This window comes from Phascolarctos cinereus, unplaced genomic scaffold (assembly GCF_003287225.1).
Source record: "Phascolarctos cinereus isolate Bilbo 61053 unplaced genomic scaffold, phaCin_HiC Scaffold_2;HRSCAF=192, whole genome shotgun sequence".
NCBI classification, from domain to species: domain Eukaryota; kingdom Metazoa; phylum Chordata; class Mammalia; order Diprotodontia; family Phascolarctidae; genus Phascolarctos; species Phascolarctos cinereus.
In genome coordinates, this window is record NW_027555625.1 from 85,938,245 (window position 1) to 85,963,317 (window position 25,073).

The 25,073-nt window shown below is 35.9% G+C and overlaps 1 pseudogene; it reads right to left on the minus strand.

Moving 5' to 3' along the window:
- Positions 1–1,237: 1,237 nt before the first annotated feature.
- Positions 1,238–25,073, minus strand: part of LOC110218543 (mitochondrial import inner membrane translocase subunit TIM14 pseudogene) — a 38,141-nt pseudogene continuing 14,305 nt past the window's right edge.

Here is a 25,073-nt window from a genome sequence, read left to right on the forward strand (position 1 = left end):
CTGATTATTTGGAGAGTGAGGATTTTGCCTTAGAAGAAAAAAATCAAAGCACTTTTTGAAGATCTCGTGTTTCATTTGTTTAATTGGTTTTTCAATTGATTTTTTTTTTCAGTTTTCAAATTGATTGATCAATTTGGCCTTTTACTAGGAAGCTGGTCTTTTGGCCTAGCTTCATTTAACTTCATGGATTCAAGTGCTTCCATAGCTGGTGAAAAAAGTAAAATGATGTCAGATGCAGGAGGGAAGAAAATGATACAAGATACAGGGCTGGTATGGATATTAAAGGTGAAATCAGCACAATGACATCCAGGGCCATGCCTACTCCTATTACCACTAAATTTGTTACAATTAAGTAAAGTTATGTGGACTTTACCCTCAAAGGAAATTGTATTTCATGTCAATGATATGGTTATAAGTAAAAAACAAACAAACAAACAAAAAACCAGGAAAGTTGTGGAACAGCATTACCTCAGAACCTGGAAGCAGTCTACTATTTTCCTGTTTGCCTATACGGGTACAATCATGGTAATCACTGCAAAGGAGCCCTAGTTTCCTCAGGAATTTAGGGTCTGAACTTTGAAGGGAAGAGCCAAGATGGTAGAGCATAGAAAGTACACAACTGAGTTCCTCAAACAACTTTAAAACAATGCTTGAAATTAATTTCTGGGGTAACAGAGTCAGTGAAAGGTCAGAGTGAGACAATTTTCCAGTCCAGGAAAAGCTATGACACAGGGTTGGAGGCTAGCCCAGAGTCCACATAGATGCCAAAGCAGCGATGGTGGGATTTGGTGGTGGTGACAGAAGAAATAGCAGCTTTGGGAGTTGTCAACTAGAAGTAGTAAGGGGACCTGGAAAGTGGTCAAAAAAGAGATTACTGCAGACCCTTGTGCTAGCACTGAATGCAGGACCAGATGATATTTTGAAAATCCATTTTCAATACCCACTTCTGAGTTATAGTTCAAGGGCACTATCAGGTCAAGAGTGTGCAGGGCCCCTGAGAAGCAGTTGCACTTTTGGTCCCAAGAGTTCAGGGACCCTAGGGAACAGTATTACTTGTGATCCTAAGGAATAGGGTCCGTGAGGAGCAATATCGATTACAACGATGAGTTATCAGGGACATTTCCTGGGTAAGGGCCAGAGTGTGGATCAGGAGAGCAGTGACCTCAGCTCTCCTCAGAGCATGCAACCAAAAAAAGCACCCCAAACTTCCAAACCCCCAGAACTAACTTTGAAAACACTAGTGTGAAAGAGCCTGAAGCTTAAGATGGCGCCTCTCCACTACTACCACCACTTCCCCACACTGGGAACAAAGCCCACCTTTAGCATAAAGTTCAAAATCAAGAAATAGTTGAACATCAATTAAAAAAAAAGTGCATTGGACCAAACCCAACAAGAATTCCTGGCATAGGTAAAATTAATTTTCAAAATCAAATCAGAGTGGCAGGAAAAATCATGCACCTGGTGAGTGCAGTAGCACAGGGGCAGGAATCCTTCTGGCTGTGGGTACTTGCAGGAGTGCAGAGTCCCTGGTTACAGTTCCAGGGCAGAAATGACAGCTGTAGTTTGCAGCCATCAAAGGGACCTCAGGGGGCAAGATCATTTTCAGGACTGGGGCTTTAGCCATGGCTTAGGAGTGGAGTGGAGAGCCCAAGGTTAAGCCCTGTGACACACCTCAAAAAATAAGAGTAAGAAGGACCTGAAGCATGGGACATCATTTCCCATAATTCTGGACTAAAACTTCATCACACTAATAACTGCTGAACAAACAAACAAATACAATAAAATAAAACAAAAAATGAGCAAGCAAAGGAGAAAGAACCCAATCATAGATAGCTACTATTGGGATAGAGAAGATCTGGGTTCATGTTCAGAGGGAGATAATGGAGTTAAAAAATAAAGTCATTCCTTTTTCCATGAGAAATATCAAATGATCCCAAGCAGAAAAAGAATACTTGGACAAACTTGAAAAACTTTAAAAATCAAATAAGAGAGATTGAGCAAAAATTAGAAAAAAATAAGAGCAATCTAAGAAAATCAAGAAAATTATGAAAGTAAAGTCAATCAACTTGAAATAGAGAATCAAGAACATAAGGAAGAAAATAGGTCCTTGAAAACTAGAATCAGGAAAAGGGAAGGTAATGATTTTCTAAGACATCAAGACACAATCAAACAAAATAAAAAGAATAAAAAAGAAGAGAATGTGAAACATCTCATCAGAAAAGCAACTGATCTGGAGAGCAGATTGAGGAGAAATAATATAAGAATAGTTAGACTACCTGAAAATTATGATAAAAATGAATCTTGATACATTTGTAGTAAGGTAATGGGTAGAAGTAAAGAGGAAGAGTGAGAAAGGAGAGGAATATGGAGAGGAGCACAGTGAAAAATGGGAAGGAGGAAAATATACAACAATAATCTTGATACATTGCATCTTGATAGATATACAAAAAATTATCAAGGAAATTTGCCCTGAAGTTCTAGAGCAAGGGTGGGTACCTTGTAGCTTTAAGGCCACATGTGGTTCTAGGTCTTCAAATGTGGCCCTTTGATTGTATCCAAATATCACAGAACAAATCCCCTTAAGGAAAGGATTTGTTCTGTAAAATTTGGACTCAGTCAAAAGTCTGTACCCAAGACCTAGAAAGCCACATGTGGCCTCGAATCCATGGGTTCCCTACCCCTGTTCTAAATTAAGAAGGCAAAGCAGAAACAGAAAAAAAAATCCACCAATATACACCTGAAAGTCACCCCAGGAGAAAAAACTTAAAGGAATATCATAGCCAAGTTTCAAAGCTCCTAGGTTAAAGAGAAAATATTGGAAGCATAAAGAAAAAAAAATTTGAATATTGTGGATCTACGGTAAGGATTACACAAGACCTAGTAGCTATTATGTTGAAGGGCTGTAGCTCTTGGAATACTATATTTTGTAGAGCAAAAGAACTGGGGTTATAACCAGGGGTAACTTATCCAGCAAGTTAAGTATAATCATGAATGAAAAAAAAAAAAGGATGTTTCATGAACTGAAAGACTTTCAGCTATTTTAAACAAAAAACAGCAGATCTTTAAGGAAAATTCAACATATAACAACAAAATTCAACATATATAACGAGAAATGTAAAGTAAACATTAAGGACCAATTATAAGAGACTCAATAAGATGAAATTGTTTACTTATATGTGAAAATATTATCAGTTCTTTTATAACTGTCATTTTTATTTGAGTAGTTTAGAAGAAAGACTTGGGCTGAGCAGAGTATGATGGGGTGATTCTAAAAAAAATAAAACTGTAGGGAGAGATAAAATGTAGCACTTATACAAATGAGTCATAAATGGCAAAACTGATACAGAGGAAGCTAGTAGGGGGAAGGGCGGGTAGTGCTGAAACAACTCTTATCAGGAATGGAATAAAGATGGAAATACACATACATGTATATGTGTATGCACGCATGCGTGTATGTATAAAAGTATTCTAAATTCAGAAAGAAATAAGAAAGCATGGGGATAGGGTGGGGGGAAAGGATAAGGGAGAGACTCTTAGAGGAGTAAGCTAAAGAACAGGAGGGCAAGGTAGTGGGGTAGAAGTAAAGCAGGGTAATGAGGAGGGATAGGAATAGGGTGAGAAGTACGATGAGGAAAAACAGGAAGAAGGAAAAATACAAGTAATTGTAACGTGAATGGGATAAACTTACCCCTAAAATAGAAACTGACAGCAGACTAAAAAATTGAATTCGAAAATATGTTGTTTTCTGGAAATCCTATAAAAATGAGAGATACACAAAAAGATAAAATAAAGATCAGGAGTAGAATTTATTATGTAAAAAAGCAGGGCTAGTAATCATGATCTCAGAAAAAGTTAAAACTAAAATGGTTTTGATCAAAAGAGAAAAATAGGGAAACTGCACTGTCTAAATGATTTTAGACCACTCAAAATAACTAGACAGTATAAACTATCTGAGAGTATATCTGCCAAAACAAACATAGAAACTCTATGAACATAAATATACTTTTTATACAAATAAAGCCAGATCTAAACAATTGAAGTAATATTTATTGTTCACCGCTAGGTAAAGCCAATAGAATAAAAAATATAATTTTACCTTGCTAATCTATTTATGTATTACCACCCAAATTAAATTACTTAAAATATATATCACACTGAGTTAGAAAAAATAATGATAAAAGTCATTTGGAAGAACAAAAGGTCAGGAACTTCAAAGAAACTGGGGGGTTGGGAATATGCAAAGGAAAGAGACAAAATAGTATCAGATCTTAGACTATATTTAAATATGAAAGAATTCTTGAAGTGTAAAATGGATAATTTTGATTATTTTAAATTAAAATTTTCTTGTAGTAAATAAAACCTATGCAACCAAGAATAGAAGGAATGCAGAGAACTGGAGGGAAAAAAAAAACTTTCATAAATAGTCTCTCAGATAGAATATGATTGGGTTGGAATATTGCCATGGTGTAGGAAATGAGTAATATCAATACTAAACATAAATGCTCTGAGTAGCATAGCACACAAATTCTTAAGGGAAACATTAAATGTTACAGGAGGAAATAGAGAATAAAACTGTATTATTGGAGGAACTCAACATTCCCCTCCCAGAGCTAGATTAATCTAAACAAAAATAAATAAGAAATAAGTTACAGAAATAAATAGAATCTTAGAAAAGTTGCATATGATGGGCCTCTGGAGAAAACTGAAAGAGAATAGAAAGGAGTATTCCTTTTTCTCAGATGTACATGACACCTTCACAAAAATTTACCATGTATTGGGGCATAAAAACCTCACAACCAAATGCAGTAAAACAGTAATATTTAATGCAGCACTGTCCTCTCAATTTGATAAACTGTATCAGAACACCAGCTGACTCATCTCAGTATTGGATCAGTTCAGGCCATACTCTTAACAGAAATACTATAGGACTTAAAGATCCAATGGGTTGAGATTAGTTGCAAGCCAGAGTCCTAGGATGAGAGGGCCAGCAAAATACATGTTCCTCCATTTTTTTTCAGAGGTAGGGACAATGAGAGTTATATATTGAATATTCAGTCGGCTGTGATTGGGTTGTTGGTTAATTTTTCTCAACAGTTCTCTCTCTGTCTCTCTGTCTGTGTCTCTCTGTCTCTCTGTCTCTCTTTCTCTCTGTCTCTCCCTCTCTTCCTTGCTAGGTTGGAGAAGGGGTAAGGATATATTTGGAAATGAAGGTGATGTAAAATTAAAAGATAACACTAACATTGAAACAATAATTTCAGAAGCATAGAGTGGTGGAAAGCACACAATACGTGAAAGTTAGCACTTTGTCTGAACACAAGCCATTTCCAAAAATCTTGGCTTTTTTTTTTTTATTTCAGATGTCTGCGAATACCTCACACTGACTGATGTTGATATTCTATTCAATCCCAGGCAGCTCTGCTGCTCCTTTTCATTCAACCACTTTGATGAGTTGCAGGTGTTAATAAATCAGAATAGAGAAAACCCTATTACTACTTGCAGAGCAATATCCCTTCAAGTCTCCAAATCTTACGTTATCTACTGCATTGGCCGAGCTAACGTTTGCTGAGTAAATGAGTGAATAATATCATGTCCATGTAGTTAGAGAAACTCTAAGTTCCTTTTTCCAAATTTTTCCCCATTAGGTTTAAATAAACTACAAAACAAAGTAGATTTAAAAATACCTATCAGTATACAATTTCTGGAAATAGTGGAGTGCATTTCTTACCCTAATAAATCCTCTACAGTTATTGTCAAACAAAGATTAAGTAGTTGCTGTAACAAAAAAGAGAAAGTATCTATAAAAGCATGTAATCAATGTCTATACAATGGCATGTTGGAATCCTTCATTATCCCTTAATAGGCAACAAAAGCAATCTTTCCTAATGATTCTATTTCTGTCATGACTTTAAGATTTTTATGGGACTCTAAGTAAAGTTTTATTCCTGTCAGTCCACATATGTCATTATATAAATCACGATTTGGAACCCAAGGAAAAAATTTATAAGAACATGATAGGCTTAATCTATATTAAAATAACTCCCCATAGGACAAGGACATTATTAACCAACGAACTTTAATTTACCATGTTACAGTATAAAATAGGTACATTTAGAACTGCAACTATGCAATAGATAGACACAGAGACCTCTAGGCATTAGCAATACCTCTACAAATTTATATTTTAAAGAAGAAAATGAGAGTGATCTATAGGGAGAGTAATACAAGCTTCAAAGTTATAGGTGCAGGGAAAACAAATAATACTCCATAGGCTCATTGTTTTTATTCGACTGTCTTTGGCTTTTACTTTTTCTATTTTGTTGGGTTTCCTTTTATTTTTACCTTTAGCTTCCAGCTTTGATCTGAACACATTTTCCCTTTGCTTGCACAAGACATGACCCCTTAAGAAAAGAAGTGGTCTAGCTTGGGATCACATACTGTAGGGTTTAGTCACATAGTCTTCCAAATCTAAGGTAACCAACTCAAATCCTACTTATATCAGGAAGCCTTCATGATCTCCCTGATTTACCATGGTGCTAGTCGCTGGCACTTCACACATTAGCACTTGATTCTACATTGTGTTAGTTTATCAGCAGACAGCTAGTAAGATTATATTGAGAGAATGTACCATAGGATAAAATCCAATCTAGTAAGCATGTGTTCAGCCCCTTATATGAGCAAATTACTATACTAGGTGCAACAACAAAATAGATAGGTAGGTTGGTAGGAAGATAGGTAGGCAGATAGATAGATGATTGATAAAACATTGAAATGAAACATATAGAGAAGTACATGAATAAGCATTTGCAAAAGAAAATAAATAAAAGTACTCACAATAAAGGTATTGATTGGAGTTTTTTCATTTTCTCATTCTTTTTCATCTATGTCACATTAGTTAAGTCTTAAAGGAGCAAGAGATTCTAAGAGGTAGAGATGAGGAAGGAATGCATTCCCATATGAAGGTCAAATTTTGAAAAGGCACAGAAGTGGAAAATAAAATAAAATAAAAACTAGGGGAATAAGTAGCTTTGTTTGGCTAAAGGATAGGATATGTGAGTGTTCAATAAAGTTATCAAAGTAGATTGAAGCCAGATTGTGAAGGATTTTAAGGGCAAGTTAAAATATTTACAGATTATGATATATATGTATATATGTACATATACATATATATGTGTATGTATATATGTATATGTGTGTGTGTATGTTATTTCATTGAAAACTCCCAAATTACATGTAAAGATATTTTGAGGTTCTTTTTTTTTTTGCATTGTCAAGCAAATTCCCTTTCTGTACTGCTTCCCTTCTCCCAGGGCAAGAGGGGCGTTTCCAGTTAATCCCTCAAACTACCTGGACTACAGGACTGCTTCACATCTTCTTTCTTCTGGGTCAGCTGTTCCAGGGTTTTTCCTTGGGTGATATTTTCCGGATTTTCAGGGGTTAATATGGGAGCATAAGAGTGACTTACCTCTTACTCCACCATCTTGGCCCCTGGAAGTGGAACTTCCTGATCTGAGTACTTATCATTTTAAGAGAGGCTCCATTTATTCCTATGCTTTCTATTTTTTTTAATAGTAATGAGTATTGTAGTTTATCAAAAGCCTTTTCTATACCTATTGAGATAATCTTGTAATTTTTTGTTATTGATATTATCAATTATGCTGATAGTTTTTTTAATATTAAACTAGGCCTGCATTCCTAATATAAATCCCACCTGTTCATAGTGTATGATCTTTGTTACATATTGCTGTAATCTCCTTGCTAGTATTTCATTTACATTTTTTTCATCAATATTCATTAAGGAAATTTGTCTATAATTTTCTTTCTCTGTTTTTGCTTTCCCTGGTTTATGTATCAGCACCATATTTGTGTCACAAAAAGGAATTTGTAAGACTCTTTCACTATTTTTTCAAATAGTTTATATAGTTTTGGGATTAATTGTTCCTTAGATGATTTATAGAATTCGATTGTAAATCCTACAAGCTATCTTAAAGACAGCAAGTCATCCTAGAAGTTTTTGATCTGGGGTGTAATGTGGTTAGACATGTTTTAGGAATATTATTTTATTCACTGTGCGGATGAAAACTTGAAAGGTGAATACATTGAATAAAAAAAGACTAATTAAAATACTACTATAAAAATTCAAGCAAGAAGTTATGAAGGATTGAGTTAGCCTGGGACTGTGCAAGTGCAGAGAAAAATGCTAAATGTAACTGATGTAGATTTTTGCAGCTGAACTTAGGTGTGAGTGAAAGAAAAGGAAGGTTGTTACTTAGAAATTGCAAATCTGGAAGTATGGAAACATGAAGGTGGATGATAATTTTAGGGAAGATTGGAGAACTGTATATTTAGAGAAAGAGAATATGTTTTGGACATGTTGAGTTTGAGCTGTCTATGAAATCTAATATTAAAAATATCCAATCAGCAATTAGTGATGACCTGATTTCAGAAGAGGCTAAGACTAAATAGATTTATGAATCATCTGTGTGAAATAATTGAACCTGTAGAAATGAATGTGGCCACAAAGAGGGAAAAGAGAGAAAAGAAGAGGGACAGAAAGAAACCCTTGCTTAAGGGCAGGAATGAGGGTTGACTATCTAGCAAATGAGAATGAAAATAAATGGACAGGTGAATTTTAAGAAGAGGAACACGCTGAAAAGATCCATCACGTGTGACACTACTAATGGTTATATCAGGTGTGATGCCAAAATGGGGTCCCTGGATGTCCCAAGAATATGATGCTACTGGGCAACTCTAGCAGAGTTGGGGAAAGTGGCACCAGAAGAAGAACAAACTGATGCAGAAAATGAACTTTGAATAATTGTTTGTCTATCCCTGTGACCTTTGTTGATGTTGGGGTACAGTGATTGTAGGGAAAGAAGGGATCCTGTGTAAACATGGTAGCCTTGTCCTCTAATTGTATGAAAACTACCTGAGATCAAAAAATGATCCAGAACCTAGCAGAAGTCTTTGTTTTGGGCATACCTTTTCCTTACATATGATTGTGAATTATTTTACAAAAGTATATGAATAATGTTGGCAATAATGTTATGAGTATTTGAAAAGTACATGAAACTATAATAGCTGGTTTAGAAATCAGAACAAGGAGGAATGATTTTGGAATAATAAGCTATCTATTCCTAGACGGCTTGAATACAGAATTTAATTACAGTATCTTAAGGGAGATATAATTTCTAGTCTTTGGGAAAATATTAATCTTGGAAATTTGTAAATTGTAGTTTCTACACTTGAGACCTGACCACAGCTATAGCTACAACTATTCTTTACTTCATAAAATAGATGTGGCTTCTGAAACATTGCATAAAATATATTATTTAATTGATCTATTTTCTCTTTGACAAATAATTTCAAGGACAGATTATCTTCATTCTGAAAGATTTTCTACATGCTGGGAATACTATTTTAAAACTAAGATTACATTATGATCATAGATCTCAATGTAGAAGAATCAATTCAATCTGTTCATTTCATAGATGAGGAAATTGAGGTGCAGGGGGAAGAAATAACTAGCTGATGATTGCACAGTTTGTAAGCTGCCAGAGGAATCTTTTGAATCCAAGTCCTGTAGTCTGAGAGTCAGGGCAAGGAGAGAATGGCAAAGGAAGAGAACATTAGAGTGACATAAAATAGAAAGGATTCCCTATGTTCCCAAATCACTAGGGTAGCTAAAGATCTGCTTCATACCACAGGACATGCACCATGCTGAATCCTCTGATCCCTTCATTTATGATGAGGAAACTGAGGTCAGAGAAATAAGATGAGTTTTTATACAGTTAGATATTTTGCAGCAGAGGCACTATGGAATAGTAAATTGAGTAGTAGATAACAGAAAGACCTCAATTCAAATGCCACCTCAGATATTTCTTAGCTTTGTAAATAAAGATGAGACATTTGATCTCTCGGAGCATCAATTTTCTCACCTGTAAAATGAGAATAGCATTATAGTATCTCTGTTAAACGTTTGTTGAAGCTTAAATTAGAGAATATCCTATGTAAACATCAGTCATAATAATTATTATATGAAAAATATTATCTTTTCAATAAACATTTCTTTTTCCATTGCTATTGTTCATGTTATCTTTTGGTTCTTATTTTGATTCTGTGTGATATTCTGATCCATGAACTGATTTGTCACCTGCTATTGCTCTTTTATGATTAAAACTTTATGCGCTTTTCCATTCGTGGGTAAAATCGATATTTTTGTAGTTGAGTAAATGAATTAGATTAAGCTCATGGCCAATGCCTTCTATCAGACCTTCACTGCTTCTTACCTATAATCTTGTCGTACCCTTTGTTTCCTTCTCTCAGGTCTCACCTATCTTAATCCATACTACATAAAGCCAAAAAAAAAGATTTTTTTGTCTGCAGAGGAGGGATAGCCATCTCACTGCTGTACTCAATAAACTATAATGGTTTCCTAGTGATTTTAGGATCAGATATGAACTTCTCTGTCTTTTAAAACCCTTCAAAAGCTGAGCTCAACCGCCTAATCCAAACTCATGGTTCATTATTCCCTTTCCTGAATGTCTCCGTTCTGCCAAATAGGTATTCTTGGCGCTCCTCAAGTATAATATTTTATTTTCCATCTTTGTTTCTTCATAAGGCGTTGGTTTTTTACAACCTATTTATCTTGTATCTCTCTGTGTGTATGTGTGTAGGCTGCAAAAAGCTAGCATCTAATGAGTGTCTTGGTAAGCAGACAATAAAGAAGGCATAGGACAGGAATTGGGAACCTGCAGCCTTGAGGCCACATGTGACCTTCTAGTTCCTTGGGTGCGGCTGTTTGACTGAGTCTGAGTTTTACAGAACAAATCCTTTTATTAACAGATTTGTTGGGGCAGCGAGGTGGCACAGTGGATAGAGCACCGGCCCTGGATTCAGGAGGACCTGAGTTCAAATCCGGCCTCAGACACATAATAACACTTAGCAGCTGTGTGACCCTGGGCAAATCACTTAACCCCATTGCCTAGCCAAAAAAAAAAAAGAGAGAGAGAGATTTGTTGTGTAAAGTTTGAGTTCAGTCAAAGGGCCTCACTGGAGGACCTAAAGGACCGTATGTAGCCTTGAGGCTGTAGGTTCCCCACTCCTGGCATAGGATATTATTCTCTGAGGTCATTAATAGATAGTTGGGTTTGGTGAGACCAAGGGCATTGTGTGTGATTGGTGGTAGTAAATACTTAATATATACGTCTTAATTGGTGCCCTTATGACAGTTTCAGAATCTCCAAAAGTGGAGGAATAAGCAAATCTCATGAGATGAAATTTAATTCTGACAACTGCAAAATCCTTGACCTAGATCCCAAAGATCAGCTGCATAAGTCCAGAATAAGGGAAGTATGGCCAAAGAACAATTTTTATGGAAATGTTCAAAGTATTTTGTTGTTGTTATTATTCAGTTGTTTTGTTTTGTTTCTTTTTTCTTTTTCAGTCATCTTCAACTCTCCATGTCCCAATTTGAAATTTTCTTGGCAAAGATACTGGACTAGTTTGCCAATCCCTTCTTCACCTCATTTTACAGATGAGGAAACTGAGGCAAACAGGGTTAAGTGACTTGCCCAGGGACACAAAGTATCTAAGGCCAGATTTGAACTCAGGCCTGGTACTCTATCCACTGTGCCGCATAGTTGCCCATTCGAAGGGTTTTATTGGGCTACAAATTCAATAAAAGTGAACAGTGTGTCATTGCATTTTGTGGTAATCTTAGTCTGAATTAGCAGCATGACACATCCATCACAAGTGCAGTCACATTTCCACTACAATATTTTATAGAGATCACATTAGGGCAATGTGTTCGCTTTGAGTCATAAAGTTTTGTAAATGATATTGACAAGATGGAGCACACTCCAGAGGAAGGAACAGTATAGCTCTGGTCCAATATTTGAGGGTCTGGCTTGCAAAAAAAAAGGATTAATTTTGTTCAGTTTGATCCCACAAGACAGACCTAATAACAATGGAAGTTTCAGAGAAGCAGGTGTTGGCTTAATATGGGAAAATTTTGCAGGCAATTAAAGCTATTAAAAGTACAATAGGCTGCTTATAGAGGTAATGGTTTCCCAATCACTGGAATTCCTCAATCAGAAGATAAATGACAGCTAAGGCAATGGAGAATGGAGGACTGTTCATGTATGGATGGGTAAAATAACCCACATGTAGTGTTTCTTACAACTTTCAATTCCTGTGATTTTTTAAATTATGTTTTAAATGAAAGATATAGCATGGCATAGTGGATAGAAGGCTAAACTCAGAGTCATCAAGACTTGAGTTTAAATCTCAATTATGACAAATACTGACTGTAGGATACTTAGCAAGTCACCTAATATATCAGTGTATTAGGAAACTCTAAAACTATAAATTGCAGAGAAGGTGTCACCCTGTATTAGTAGAGGGAATTCTCTATACAAGTAGAATCACAGTTCTACTCAGTCCCTATACCTATGTGCTTGATTGTCTTAATGCATGTAACACTTGTAGTCTCAAAATTGCCCAGTCTATGAAGGTTTTTTTTTATAAATCAATCAGTTTTGCCATCTAACATTGAATTTTAATGCCTTTTAAAATATGGCTCTAAATGTTGGAACATGGATAGAATAATTAATAAGCTTTCTTTTCAGAAGGTCCAAATGGATCAGGTACAATAATTGGAAAGAGATCAGAATTCATAAAGTTATAAATGTTCAAAGAAAGGCAACAATCCTATAACTCTCCCTAGATGCTTAAATTACTTTAAATAGACTAACATGGATAGTTTTATTTAAGAAAGGGAAGAAATAATTCCAGAGACTAGCATCTTGTATGATGAGTTGAAAGCCAAAGCCAAGGTGAGATAACAAGATTTCTCCTCCTGGGTACCTATGGGATACCTAAATTTCCATAGAGATACATGGGATGTGAATCTGGGCTATAGCTGTCATCCATCTCCACTTATGAAGAGAATTGCCTAGACTTTTTTCTATTGTGTTTGCTTTTTATTCTCCCAAGAGGATTTGTTTGCAAGAAACACAAGAGAACAAAACATAACCAGGGAATGAAGTGTGAAAATTCTGATAAGAAAATTTTCTTATGCACTGACTTCTTATGAGCATCTAATTGGTCATGGCCAATACCAAAATAATTTAAAACAATGGCATAATTCTCTATGTAAGTATAATGTAGAAGCTTAACAAGCCATCACTGAAGGTCAAGCATTGGAGAAACATCTGTTCAGAAGAAACTCTAATGTTCAACTAAAGATTTGTATAAATTCATGGCTAACAGGATCCAATAATGACAGTCTTGCTTACATTGCTTTTAATTCTTAGTAATTTTTCAATCAATGAACAGTTAAAGAAGTCTAGGAGGACCCTCTTTTATTCCTTACCCTGATTTACCCACAACTATTTTGTCAGATTACAATATAATCTAGACCAGTGGTATCAAATTCGAATAGAAATGGGACTTCTAAACCGTACAAAAGAATCCCTGAAAACAGCACATTGACTTAGAAAGGTAGCTATTAACATTAGCTATGTTCCATTGTATTTTATTTAACTTACTAAATATTCCCAAATTATTCTTTAATCTTGTCAATCAAGGGTGCTGTTACTCCAGTGAGAATAACAGGTTTCCTACTTGGTACCTTTGAGCTCTATTGTTTTGTTATTGTTACTGTTTTTTTTCTCTAATATATGTTTGATTTTAATTCTAGAGTCCTTCACTATTTTGTGTCATGGATCCTTTTGGCAAAAACTGAAGTCCAAAGGCTCCTTAAACAAATTATTGCCTGAGGGTGAATGAAATAAGTTAAAAGAGAACTATCAAAACCAATTAAAAAAAGAAGAGAGTCCTGTTCTGACCAGATGTCACCACTCTCAGCCTTCTCTATGGACCTTAGGTTATTATGCAAAACAGCTTACATAAATGTTTCCCTGAGGCTGTGCCCCCATGGGACTCCCTCCTGGTTGTAATGTCCTTAACCTTGTCCACCCCTGCCCCTCTTGGGCACTCTTATACCCTGGTGCTGCCCGAAATTGCAAGTCCCCAACTTCATTAAAAAGACCTTAGGTTTTCCTGTTTGGCAGTCTTTTTTATTTAAATCCAACTGTATTAAAATAAAATTATCGCTTTTTAAGTTGACATACTTTAGGATAAGAGCCTTGTATTATCCTTACAATAAGAGCTATTGTGGTAACTACTGTGATGAGAACTATTGCTCCTGTCTAAGGGATATGGATTATGTCACTTTTTTTTTTTTAAGTCTAAAGAGACATTGCTTCGAGACTACACGTGGAAGACAAAATGACGTTTCATCAGCTACGTAATACCAAATGCTTAACTTCAGTAATCTGGAAAATCATTGTTTCTATTTGCTTGAAACATAAGTAATAATGTCACTGATACCAGGAGATAATTGTGAAAACTTCTTTCAATTTACTACAACTGTAATCTTGGTCCAGTCACTCAATTTACATGGCTTTGATTTCCCCATCTGTAAAATGTGAGGGTCAGATTAGATGACCTCCAAGTTGCATTTTAGCTCTGGATCCATGATTCTGTAATTCTAAATTATAAAGACATGAAGTTATGATTGAGTTATCTAAAGACCAGTAAAATTATCTGTAAGGGAGAAGGAGAATGGGGGCAGGGGAAGTTGGATAAAGACACCTCTAACTCTTCCTATTATAATCAACCATGGTCAGACCATTATTTGAGCACAATGTTGCTGCTGCTGCATTGTTTGTTGTTGTTGTTGATCCCTCCTTCTTCAAGAAGACCAAGACATCTTGACTTGCCCATGAATTGGATTTAAGTGAGTACAACATCTAGTTCTGAATATAACAGCTAGAGACAGACATTAAACTTTTGGAAAATTTTAATCAGAAGTTTGGAAAGGCTAAAGGATTTTGGATTTCTCAGGTTAGAAAAGCGAAAGTAAATGACAACATTAACGTTAGTATGAAAAAAAAAAACAACTAAAGTGTATGAAAAAGATATAGTTCTCCATGTCCTTTGAAAGTAGAACATGAAAATAACCATACAGTGAATGACATATTTCTATGAGATAGAATCTATCCTCAAATTATAATATTTTAGAGCTGGAAGAAACCTTCAAGATTATCAAGTTCAAACCCCTCTTTAAAGGACAGGGAAACTGGGGCCCAGAAAAGTAAAGTAGTTTGATACAATCATATAGAGATCTGATGTATATGTAGCCATGAACCTAGACGCACTTTCTCAGAGCAAGACAAATCACATCTCTCCTCTCAGAGTCTGGCATCTCTCTTTAGAGAGGCTGAAGCCCCAATTTTTGCCCTTCTCATTGCTCATCACCAGGTATGACTCCCGAGTTTCATTTAACCAATCAAGAGGAATTAGATTTTAAAAAGAGGTACTTCAAAGATGCCCCAAAATTAAAAGTACAGACATCTCTCAGACAACATGTAACAATATACTCTTTTTACACAATTAGAAGACTGAAGCCTGTTACAGAATGTCTATCTATGCATGGTCCAAAATTCTTCAGGGCACTTCCCTTGCATGTTGTCTTAGTTTTCCAGAAGAAACTTCTTTCACATAAGTAATTACATTAGTGCCCATATTGTACTTTTAGTAAGTATATAATACATATAATAATCACCCTTATTATACTTACAACAGTGTATATAGCATAGATAGATGTACTATGATAGATCTATGGACCTATCTAATTACCTATCTAATAAATTCCAAATGAGTAGTATAGGTAAGAAGTGGAAGAGAAATCTAGAAGGAGGTGGGAAATATCAGTGTGCACTAGATTTTAATTTAACGGGTAAGTTAGGACTCCAAAGAATTTTAGAATCTCACAGTTAAAACATAATTCAAAACTTGTCCCTTACAACATATACCAGATTAGGAATGATTTCTACAATATATCAAAGATGTGATCATGCAGCCTTTTCTAGTGAATGTCCAGTGGCAACCTATTTTAAAGTTGTTCCTTACCTCAATCTGGGGATAACAGTCTCTGTAGTTCTTGACTACCACTCCAACTTCTGCCTCTGAGGTTTAATGTCCCTCAGACACTGGAAGATACTAATGACATCCCTTTTTACTTCAACTGCCAATCCCTAGTTCCTCCAAGCAATCTTCATATGGCATGATTTTCAATATTACTCATTCTGTATAAACTTGAGGTTATCCTTTTAAAAATTTTTTAAAAATTTATTTATTTTTAATTTATGGGGGAAAAAAAAACAAGCATTTCCATAACATGGTATAATGATAAAAAAAAAGATTATACAGGAAATTGCAAATCTATTATGTACAACTTGCTATTGCTTTTAAATACATAATTATCATGTAATTTCTTTTTTTTCTTTCTTTGTTCCTTACCCTAGAGATGGCCACTGTCATACACAAATATATATATATATACGTATGTGTGTGTGTGTGTGTGTGTGTGTGTGTGTGTGTGTATAATCACTCCATACGCATTTCTACTTATCAGTTCTTTCTCTGAATATAGATAGTGTCTTCCTTTCATATGTCCTTTGTAGCTAATTTGGGTATTTATTATATTCAAAATGACTTATTCGCTCAATGTTTTTCTTAAAACAATATTGCTATTACTGTATACAACGTTCTCTTGGTTCTGCTCGTTTGGCTCCTCATTATTTCATGCAAGTCTATCCATATTTTCCTAAGATCATTAAGTTCATGATTTCTTATAGCATAGTAGTATTCCATCATAATCATATAACACAACTTGTTCAGCCATTTGACTTGAGGTTATCCTTGTCAAAATGTAGTATCTACGGCCACAGTGACATGAGGTGGAGCTTTGGAGGGAGATGTGAGCAAAGGCGTAGTGGCATAAATCATCATGATCAGGGTCATGGTTAGTGAGGAGAACTATCTTGGCTGAAGTGGAAAATTCATGTGGGGAAAGAGAAGCTATGTTTGTCAAGAACAAAAAAGCAGTGAGGACAGATACAGAAGAAATATGCTAGGAATCACCTATTATTCTGTGGGCTGAGTGCCTTTAAAAGTTGGAAGACTTTGTCAGATATTCTATGGACACGTGGGCACTAGAAAACTCATTTGTTAATTACCGACATTCCAGAGCAGAGTGCCAGCTTTTTGTACAAGAGAGAATGATATTTCTGGGCCAAAAGGTTTGCACAGTTTTATAGCCCTTTGAGCGTAATTCCAAATTGTTCTCAAGAATAGTTGGACCAAGAATGTCAAAGGGCGGGGTCAAGATGGGGGACTGAAAGCAGTGACTTGCCTGAGCTCTCCCCCAAACCTTTCCAAATACCTATTAAAAATGGCTCTAAACAAATTCTAAAGCAGCAGAATCCACAAAAAAGACAGAATGAAACAAATTTTCAGCCCAAGACATTCTGGATGGTTGATCAGAAAGGAATAATGCGTCGGGCTGGGAAAGGAGAACAGTTTGGCTTGGGCACGCAGGCCTCAGCGAACCTGGAGCAGGCCTCAGAGAACTGAATCACAGGCACCTGTAGAGGTTTACAGACCTCTCAAACCAAGAACACCAAGGAAAACTTAGAAGGTCACTGGGAAAAGTCTGTTTCTGCAGTGAGAGAGAAGCTGGGTCTCAACGCCCGCTCCTGAGTGTGGCCTTAGGGTGGTCCAGGCTGCTTCGTGAGCTTCCAGCCCACAGATTGAGGAGGAAGCAAGTGGCTGAGCAGAGGGAGATTGCAGGGATCTCTGTGCTGGTACAGGATTCTCTTGCTTTGCCCTGCTTGGATCTGGGTCACAGTTCTCAGTGGTGGTCCTGGGGCAATGAGGAGCTTGTAGTGGCAGTGGAGAGGAAATCCTACTCTCAGCTCCAAGACAGAACTCATAGACCAGATCACAGGCCAGGAAAAGAGTAAACACCTCGCTCCTTATCATACCACCTTGGAAGAATCGAAAATTTACAGGTCCCTAAGAAGTATCTCTGAAAACAGCTGTACAAACCCCGAAGCATGGGACAGAACATTCTCCATACTGGAAGCAGACCTCTACCTTAATAAAGAGTTTATAACTCAAATAATTGGCTGGGATCATGAGTAAACCTCTCAAGAAGTGCCAGACCAAAGAATCTATTTTTGGTAACAAAGAAGATCAAAACATAGAACCAGAAGAAGACAACAAAGTTGAAGCTCCTACATCCAAAGCCCCCAAGAAAAATATGAATCAGTCCCAGGTCTTGGAAGAGCTCAGAAAAGATTTTGAAAAGCAAGTAAGGGAAGTAGAGGAAAAACTGGGAAGAGAAATGAGAGTGATGCAAGAAAATCATGAAAAACAAGTCAACAGCTTGCTAAAGGAGACCCAGAAAAATACTGAAGAAAATAACACCTGAAAAAATAGCCTAACCCAAATGGCAAAAGAGGTCCACAAAGTCAATAAAGAGAAGAATGCCCTAAAAAGAAAAATTGGCCAAATGGAAAAGGAAGTCCAAAAGATTACTGAAGAAAATACTTCCTTAAAAATCAGAATGGAGCAATTGGAAGCTAGTGACTTTATGAGAAATCTAAACACTGTAAAACAAATCCAAAAGAATGAAAAATTAGAAAACAATGTGAAATGTCTCACTGGAAAAACAAGTGACCTGGAAAATAGATCCAGGAGAGATAATTTAAAAATTATCTGAAAGCTATGCTCAAAAAAAAAAAGAGCCTAAACATCATCTTTCAAGAAATTATCAAGGAAAACTGCCCTGATATAGTAGAACCAGAGGGCAAAATAGAAATGGAAGGAATCCACCAATCTCCTCCTGAAAGAGATCCCCAAAGGAAAACTCCTAGGAATATTGTAGCCAAATTCCAGACTTCCCAGGCCAAGGAGAAAATATTGCTAGCAGCCAGAAAGAAACAATTCAAGTATGGTGGAAACACAATCAGAATAACACAAGATTTAGCAGCTTCTACATTAATGGATGGTAGGGCATGGAATATAATATTCCAGAGGGTAAAGAAGATAGGATTACAACCAAAAATCACCTACCCAGTAAAACTGAGTATAATCCTTCAGGAGAAAAAATGGTTATTCAGTAAAATAGAGGTCTTTCAAGCATTTTTGATGAAAATACCAGAGCAGAATAGAAAATTTAACTTTCAAATACAAGACTCAAGTGGAACATGAAGAGGTAGACAGGAAAGAGAAATCATAAGGCACTTATTAAAGTTGAACTGTTTATATTCCTGCATGGAAATTGGAGGGGAAAATATATGTATGTAAATAGATAGATAGATAGATAGATAGATAGATAGATAATAGATAGATAGATAGATAGAGAGAGAGAGAGATAGATAGATAGATAGATAGATAGATAGATAGATAGATAGATAGATGGATGGATAGATAGATAGAGGGAACATGGTGAGTTGAAGATGAAGGGGTCATATGTGGAGAATAAAATTAATGGGTGAGAGAGAATTATACCGGGAGAAGGAGAAAGGGAGAGGTAGAACAGAGTAAATTATCTCACAAAACCAAAACAAACAAAAGGCAGTTACAGTGGAGGGGACATGGGGAAGGTGAAGGAAATGAGTGAATCTTATTCTCATAGGATTTGGCTTAAAGAGGGAATAACATACACACTCAAATGGGTATGGAAATCTATCTTACCCTACAGGAAAATAGGGGGAGAAGGGAACAAGTGAGCAAGGGAATGACAGAGAGGAGGGCAGATTGGGAAAGGGGGGTAATCAGAAGCAAACACTTCTGAGAAGGGACAGGACAAAAGAAAGAATAGAATAAATGGGGGGATAGGATGAAGGGAAATAGTTTTTCACAACATGTTTACTATGGAAGTGTTTTGCATAACTGCACATGTATAATCTATATTCAGTTGCTTGCCTTTTCAATGATTGTGGGTGGGGAAGGAGGAAGGGAGAAAATTTGCAACCCAAAGTTTTAAAAACACATGTTTAAAAAAATTTTTCAAAAAATTTATTTTTAAAGTTTTCACATGCAAGTGGGAAATAAGAAATACAGGAAATGGGGTACAGAAATCTATCCTGTGCTACAGGAAAATATAAGGGGAAGGGGATAAGAGAAGGTGGGGAGAGATAGAAGGGAGGGCAGACTAGAGGAAAGGATAGTTCGAATGCATGCCATCTTGGGGTGAGGGTAAGGGTGAGAATTTGGAACTCAAAATCATGTGGAAGTAAATGTTGAAAATTAAGATAAATTAAAAAACAAACAAAAACAAACAAAAAAAGAATGTCAAAATAAAGCATAATCTTAAAAAAAATGGCTGGACCAGTTCAGTATTTCACCAAAAGTCTGTTGGTATACCTATTTTCTCCTCATCCCCAGGAGAATTTATCATTTCTGACAGGTGTGAAGAGGTATCTCAAAGTTGTTTTAATTTACATTTTTCTAATCATTATTATTTTAGAGCACTTTTCATTTGACTATAGATAGATTTAATTTCTTCTTCTGAAACTGCCTGTTTTTGCCCTTTACCCATTAATTGGTGATTGCCTCTTATGTTTATAAATTTGATTCAGTTCTAAACTCAGTATATATTTTAGAAATGAGGTCTTTATCAGAGAAGCTTGCTGTATTTTTATGTTAATTTATTGTCTATGGTACTTTTAAGCAAATTTCCCTTATTATCTTTCTGAATTGTGTCCATTTTTGCTTTTGCCTTGTCTGAGATCATGTGCCACAGTAAATAGAGTTCTGTGCCTATTGTCGGGAAGACCTGAGTTCAAATGCAGCCACACACATGTACTAGCTGTGTGACCCAGGGTAAGACACTTATACCTGTTTGCCTCAGTTTTCTCACCTATAAAATGAGCCAAAGAAGAAAATGGCAAACCGCTCCAGTATCATTGCCAAGAAAACTCCAAAAGTGGTCACAGAGAGTCAGACTCAACTGAAAAGAATGAGAGCTCATGATTATTACCACTTGCCTTTTTTACTCCAAATGAAACATATTCGATTCTGCTTCAGCCCTTTACTTTAACTCTGTGTCTTTCTGTTTCAAGTGTGTCTTTTGTACACAGTATATTGTCAGATTCTGATTTCTAATGCATTCTACTCTCCATTTCCATTTTATAGATAAGCTCATCACAACAACAGTAACAGTTATGATTATTAATTGTTCCCCTCTATTCCATTTTCTTCTCTTTTTTCTCCTCTCTCTTACTATCCTGTGTCTCCTAAAAGGTCTATTTTGATTCTAACCATTGCCTCCCTTTTATCATTGCTCCAGTCTTTCTCATATTCCTGTCTTCTCTCATTTTCCTATTGGATAAATTAAATTTCTATACACAACTCTCTCTCTCTCTCTCTCTCTCTCTCTCTCTCTCTCTCTCTCTCTCCCTCTCTCTCTCTCCCTCTCTCTCTCTCTCTCTCATGTATATATATGCATGTATGTATGTATATTTGTGTATGTATACAGATACATATATGTATATAACTGTATATGTGTATATATACACATACAAAATATAAGTGTATACGTGTATGTATATGTATGTATTTGTGTGTGGGTGTGTGTATATACTTCCTTCTTTGAACAAATTCCAATGAGAGCGAGGTTCAAACATGGTCCACCAGCCCCATTTTGTCCTCTACTGTAAAAGCTCTTCCATCTTTTATGTGTAAAAAATACCCACTCATTTCTCCCTTCCCCTTCTTCCAAGGTATTCTTCTTATTTATTTATTTACTTACTTATTTTCAAATTATTTATTTATTTATTCATTCATTCATTCATCTATTTATTGATTGATTTATTTGGCTGTTTGTTCATTTATTTACTTATATATATTTATTTGTTTGTTTGTTTGTTTATTTATTCTTAGTTTTCAACATTCACTTCCATAAGCTTTTGAGTTTTAAATTTTCTCCCCTCCGTCACCTTTCCCTTCCCCAAGATATCACTCAATGTAATATAAGCTCTACATATACATTCCTATTAAACCTATTTTCACATTAGTCATGTTGTAAAGAAGAATTAGGGTCATTGAAAGGAACCACGAGAAAGAAGAAATGAAACAAAGTAACAAAGAAAAGGAAAGCAAATTGTATACTTATATCTGCATTCAGACTCCTAAGTTATTTCTGTGGATGTGGATAGCATTTTCCATCAAGAACCTTTTGGAGTTGTCCTTGATCCTTGCACTGCTGAGAAGAGATAAGTCTATCAAAGTCAGTCATTGCACAATATGGCTCTTACTATGAATAATGTTCACCTGGTTCTGCTCATTTTACTCAGCATCAGTTCATATAAGTCTTTCCACATTTTTCTGAAGTCTGCCTGTTCATCATTTCTTATAGCATAATTATTCCATTGCATTCATATACCTCAACTTGTTCAGACATTCCCCAATTGGTGGATATCTCCTCAATTTCCAATTCTTTGCCACCACAGAAAGAACTGTCATAAATAGTTTTGTACATGTGGGTCCTTTTCCCATTTGCATGATCTCTTTGGGATACAGGCCAAGAAGTGATATTGCTAAGTCAAAGGGTATGCAATTTTATAGCCATTTAGAAATAGTTTTGAATTCATCTCTGGAATGCTTGGATCCATTCACAACTCCATCAACAATGTATTAGTGTTCCAATTTTCCCACATCTTCTCCAACATTTATCATTTTCCTGTTTTGTCATGTTGTCCAATCTGATAGATGTGATGTGGTGCCTCAGAGTTGTTTTGATTTGGACTTCTCTAATAAAGAGTGATTTAGAACATTTTTTCCAAATGACCACAGATGGCTTTAATTTCTTCCTCTGAAAATGGCTTGTTCATATTCTTTGGCCATTTATCAATTGGGGAATGACTTGTATCCTTATAAATTTGACTTAATTCTCTCTATAGTTTAGAAATGAGGCCTTTATCAGAGACACTGGCTGTAAAAATGGTTTCCTAGCTTTCTGCTTCCCTTCTAATCTTGATTGCATTGACTCTATACAAAAACTTTTCAATTAAATGTAATTAAAATTATCTGTATTGCTATCCATAATGTTCTCTATGTTCTGTTTGATCAGAAATTCTTCCTTCTCCATAGATCTGACAGGTAAACTATTTCTAGTTTTATTCACAATTATGAGTACTACCTGCATCTTTCTCTCCATCCTTTCCCCCCATTTTTGCTTTCCTCTCTCGTTTCTCCCTTTCCCTCCTCATTAAAGTTTTGTTTTTGACCACCACCTCCCTCAGTCTGCCCTTGCTTCTATCAGTCCCCTTATCCTTTCTACTTTTTCCCTTTCTTCTATCCATCCCCTCCCCTTTGTTTCCCCATTCCCTCCTACTTCCTATAGGGTAAGTTAGATTTCTATACCTAATTGATTGTTATTCCCTCTTTGAGCCAAATCTGATAAGAGCAAGGTTCAGACAATGGTCATCTCCCTCCTTTCTTTCCCTCTATTGTAGTAGGTTTTTGTACCTTTTCATATGAAGTAATTTATCCTTGTCTGCCATCTCCTTTCCTCTTCTCCAAGAACAATACCTTTTTACCACTTAATTATATTTTTATCATCACAACCCAAGTCAATCATACAATGCCCTTTCTATGTATACCCCTTTTAAATTTTGTGATGATAGAGTTCTCAAAAGTTACAAGTGTCATATTCCCTTGTAGGAATGTAAATAGTTTGCCCTTATTAATAACATGTTGTAGGGTTTTTTTTCTTTCCTGTTTACCTTTTTATGCATCTCTTGAGTATTATATTTGAAGATCAAGTTTTATGTTGAGCTCTGATCTTTTCATCAGGAATGTTTGGAAGTCCTGTATTTTGTTGAATGTGCATCTACTCCTCTGAAAGATTATGCTCAATTTAGCTGAATGTTGATCCTTGATTGTAATCCAAGCTCCTTTGCCTAACGGAATACCATATTCCAAACTCTCTGATCTTTTAATGTAGATGCTGCAAGGTCCTTCATACCCCTGACTGTGGTTCCATGATATTTAAATTGTTTCTTTCTGGCTGCTTGCAGTATTTTCTCTTTGACCTGATAATTTTGGAATTTGGCTACAATATTCCTTGGCATTTTCAATTTGGGATCTGTTTCAGGAAGTGATTAGTGGATTCTTTTAATGACTATTTTACCCTTTGGTTCTAGGAACTCAGAGCAGTTTTCCTTGATGATTTCTTCAAGGGTGGTATCCAGGTTCTCTTTCTCATTATGGCTTTTAGGTAGACCAATAATTTTTAAATTATCTTTCTTAGATCTATTTTCCAGTTCAGTTGTTTTTTTTTAATGAGATATTTTATGTTTTCTTCTATTTTCTTCATTCTTTTGATTTTGTTTGACTGATTCTTGGTGTCTCATAGAGTCATTAGCTTCTACTTACCCAGTTCTAATATTTAACAAATTGTTTTTTTTTTCATTTAGATTTTGTATCTCCTTTTTCATTTGGCCTATTTTACTTTTTATAGAGTTCTTCTCTTTAGTGAGTTTTTGTGCCTCCTTTTCCATTTGACCAATTCTATTTTTAAGGATGTATTGTCTTCAGTGTACTTTTTTTTCCCATTTGGCCACTTGTATTTTTAAAGACTTGTTTTCCGTAGTCAATTTTTGACCTTAGCTTTCCAAGGTATTGACTCTCTCTTGCATACCTGTCATTTCTTTTTCCCATTTTTCTTCAACTTCTGTTATTTGACTTTTAAAATCCTTCTTGAGCTCTTCCAAGAAGGTTTTTTAGGTTTGAGACCAGTTCATATTCCCCTTTGAGGTTTCAGGTGTGGGTATGTTGACAAAGTTATCCTCTTTCAAATTTTGTGTTGATCAAGTAAGTAAGAACCTATGGTCATTGTCTGTTTCTACTTTTTGCTCATGGTGTTTGCCTATTTCATGGCTTTTAAAATAGAGCTCTCTCTCTCTCTCTCTCTTTTTTTTTTGTTAGGCAGTGGGGTTAAGTGACTTGCCCAGGGTCACACAGCTGGTAAGTGTTATGTGTTTGAGACTGGTTTTGAACTCAGGTCCTCCTGAATCCAGGGCAGGTGCTCTATCCACTGCGCCACCTAGCTGCCCCTTAAAGTAGAGCTCTCTTGCTGGAGCGCAAGGGGCACCAATCCAAGTTTCTTGTCCTGGGGCCCTGGGACATGGTCACTGGCTTTGTGTACTGGAGTC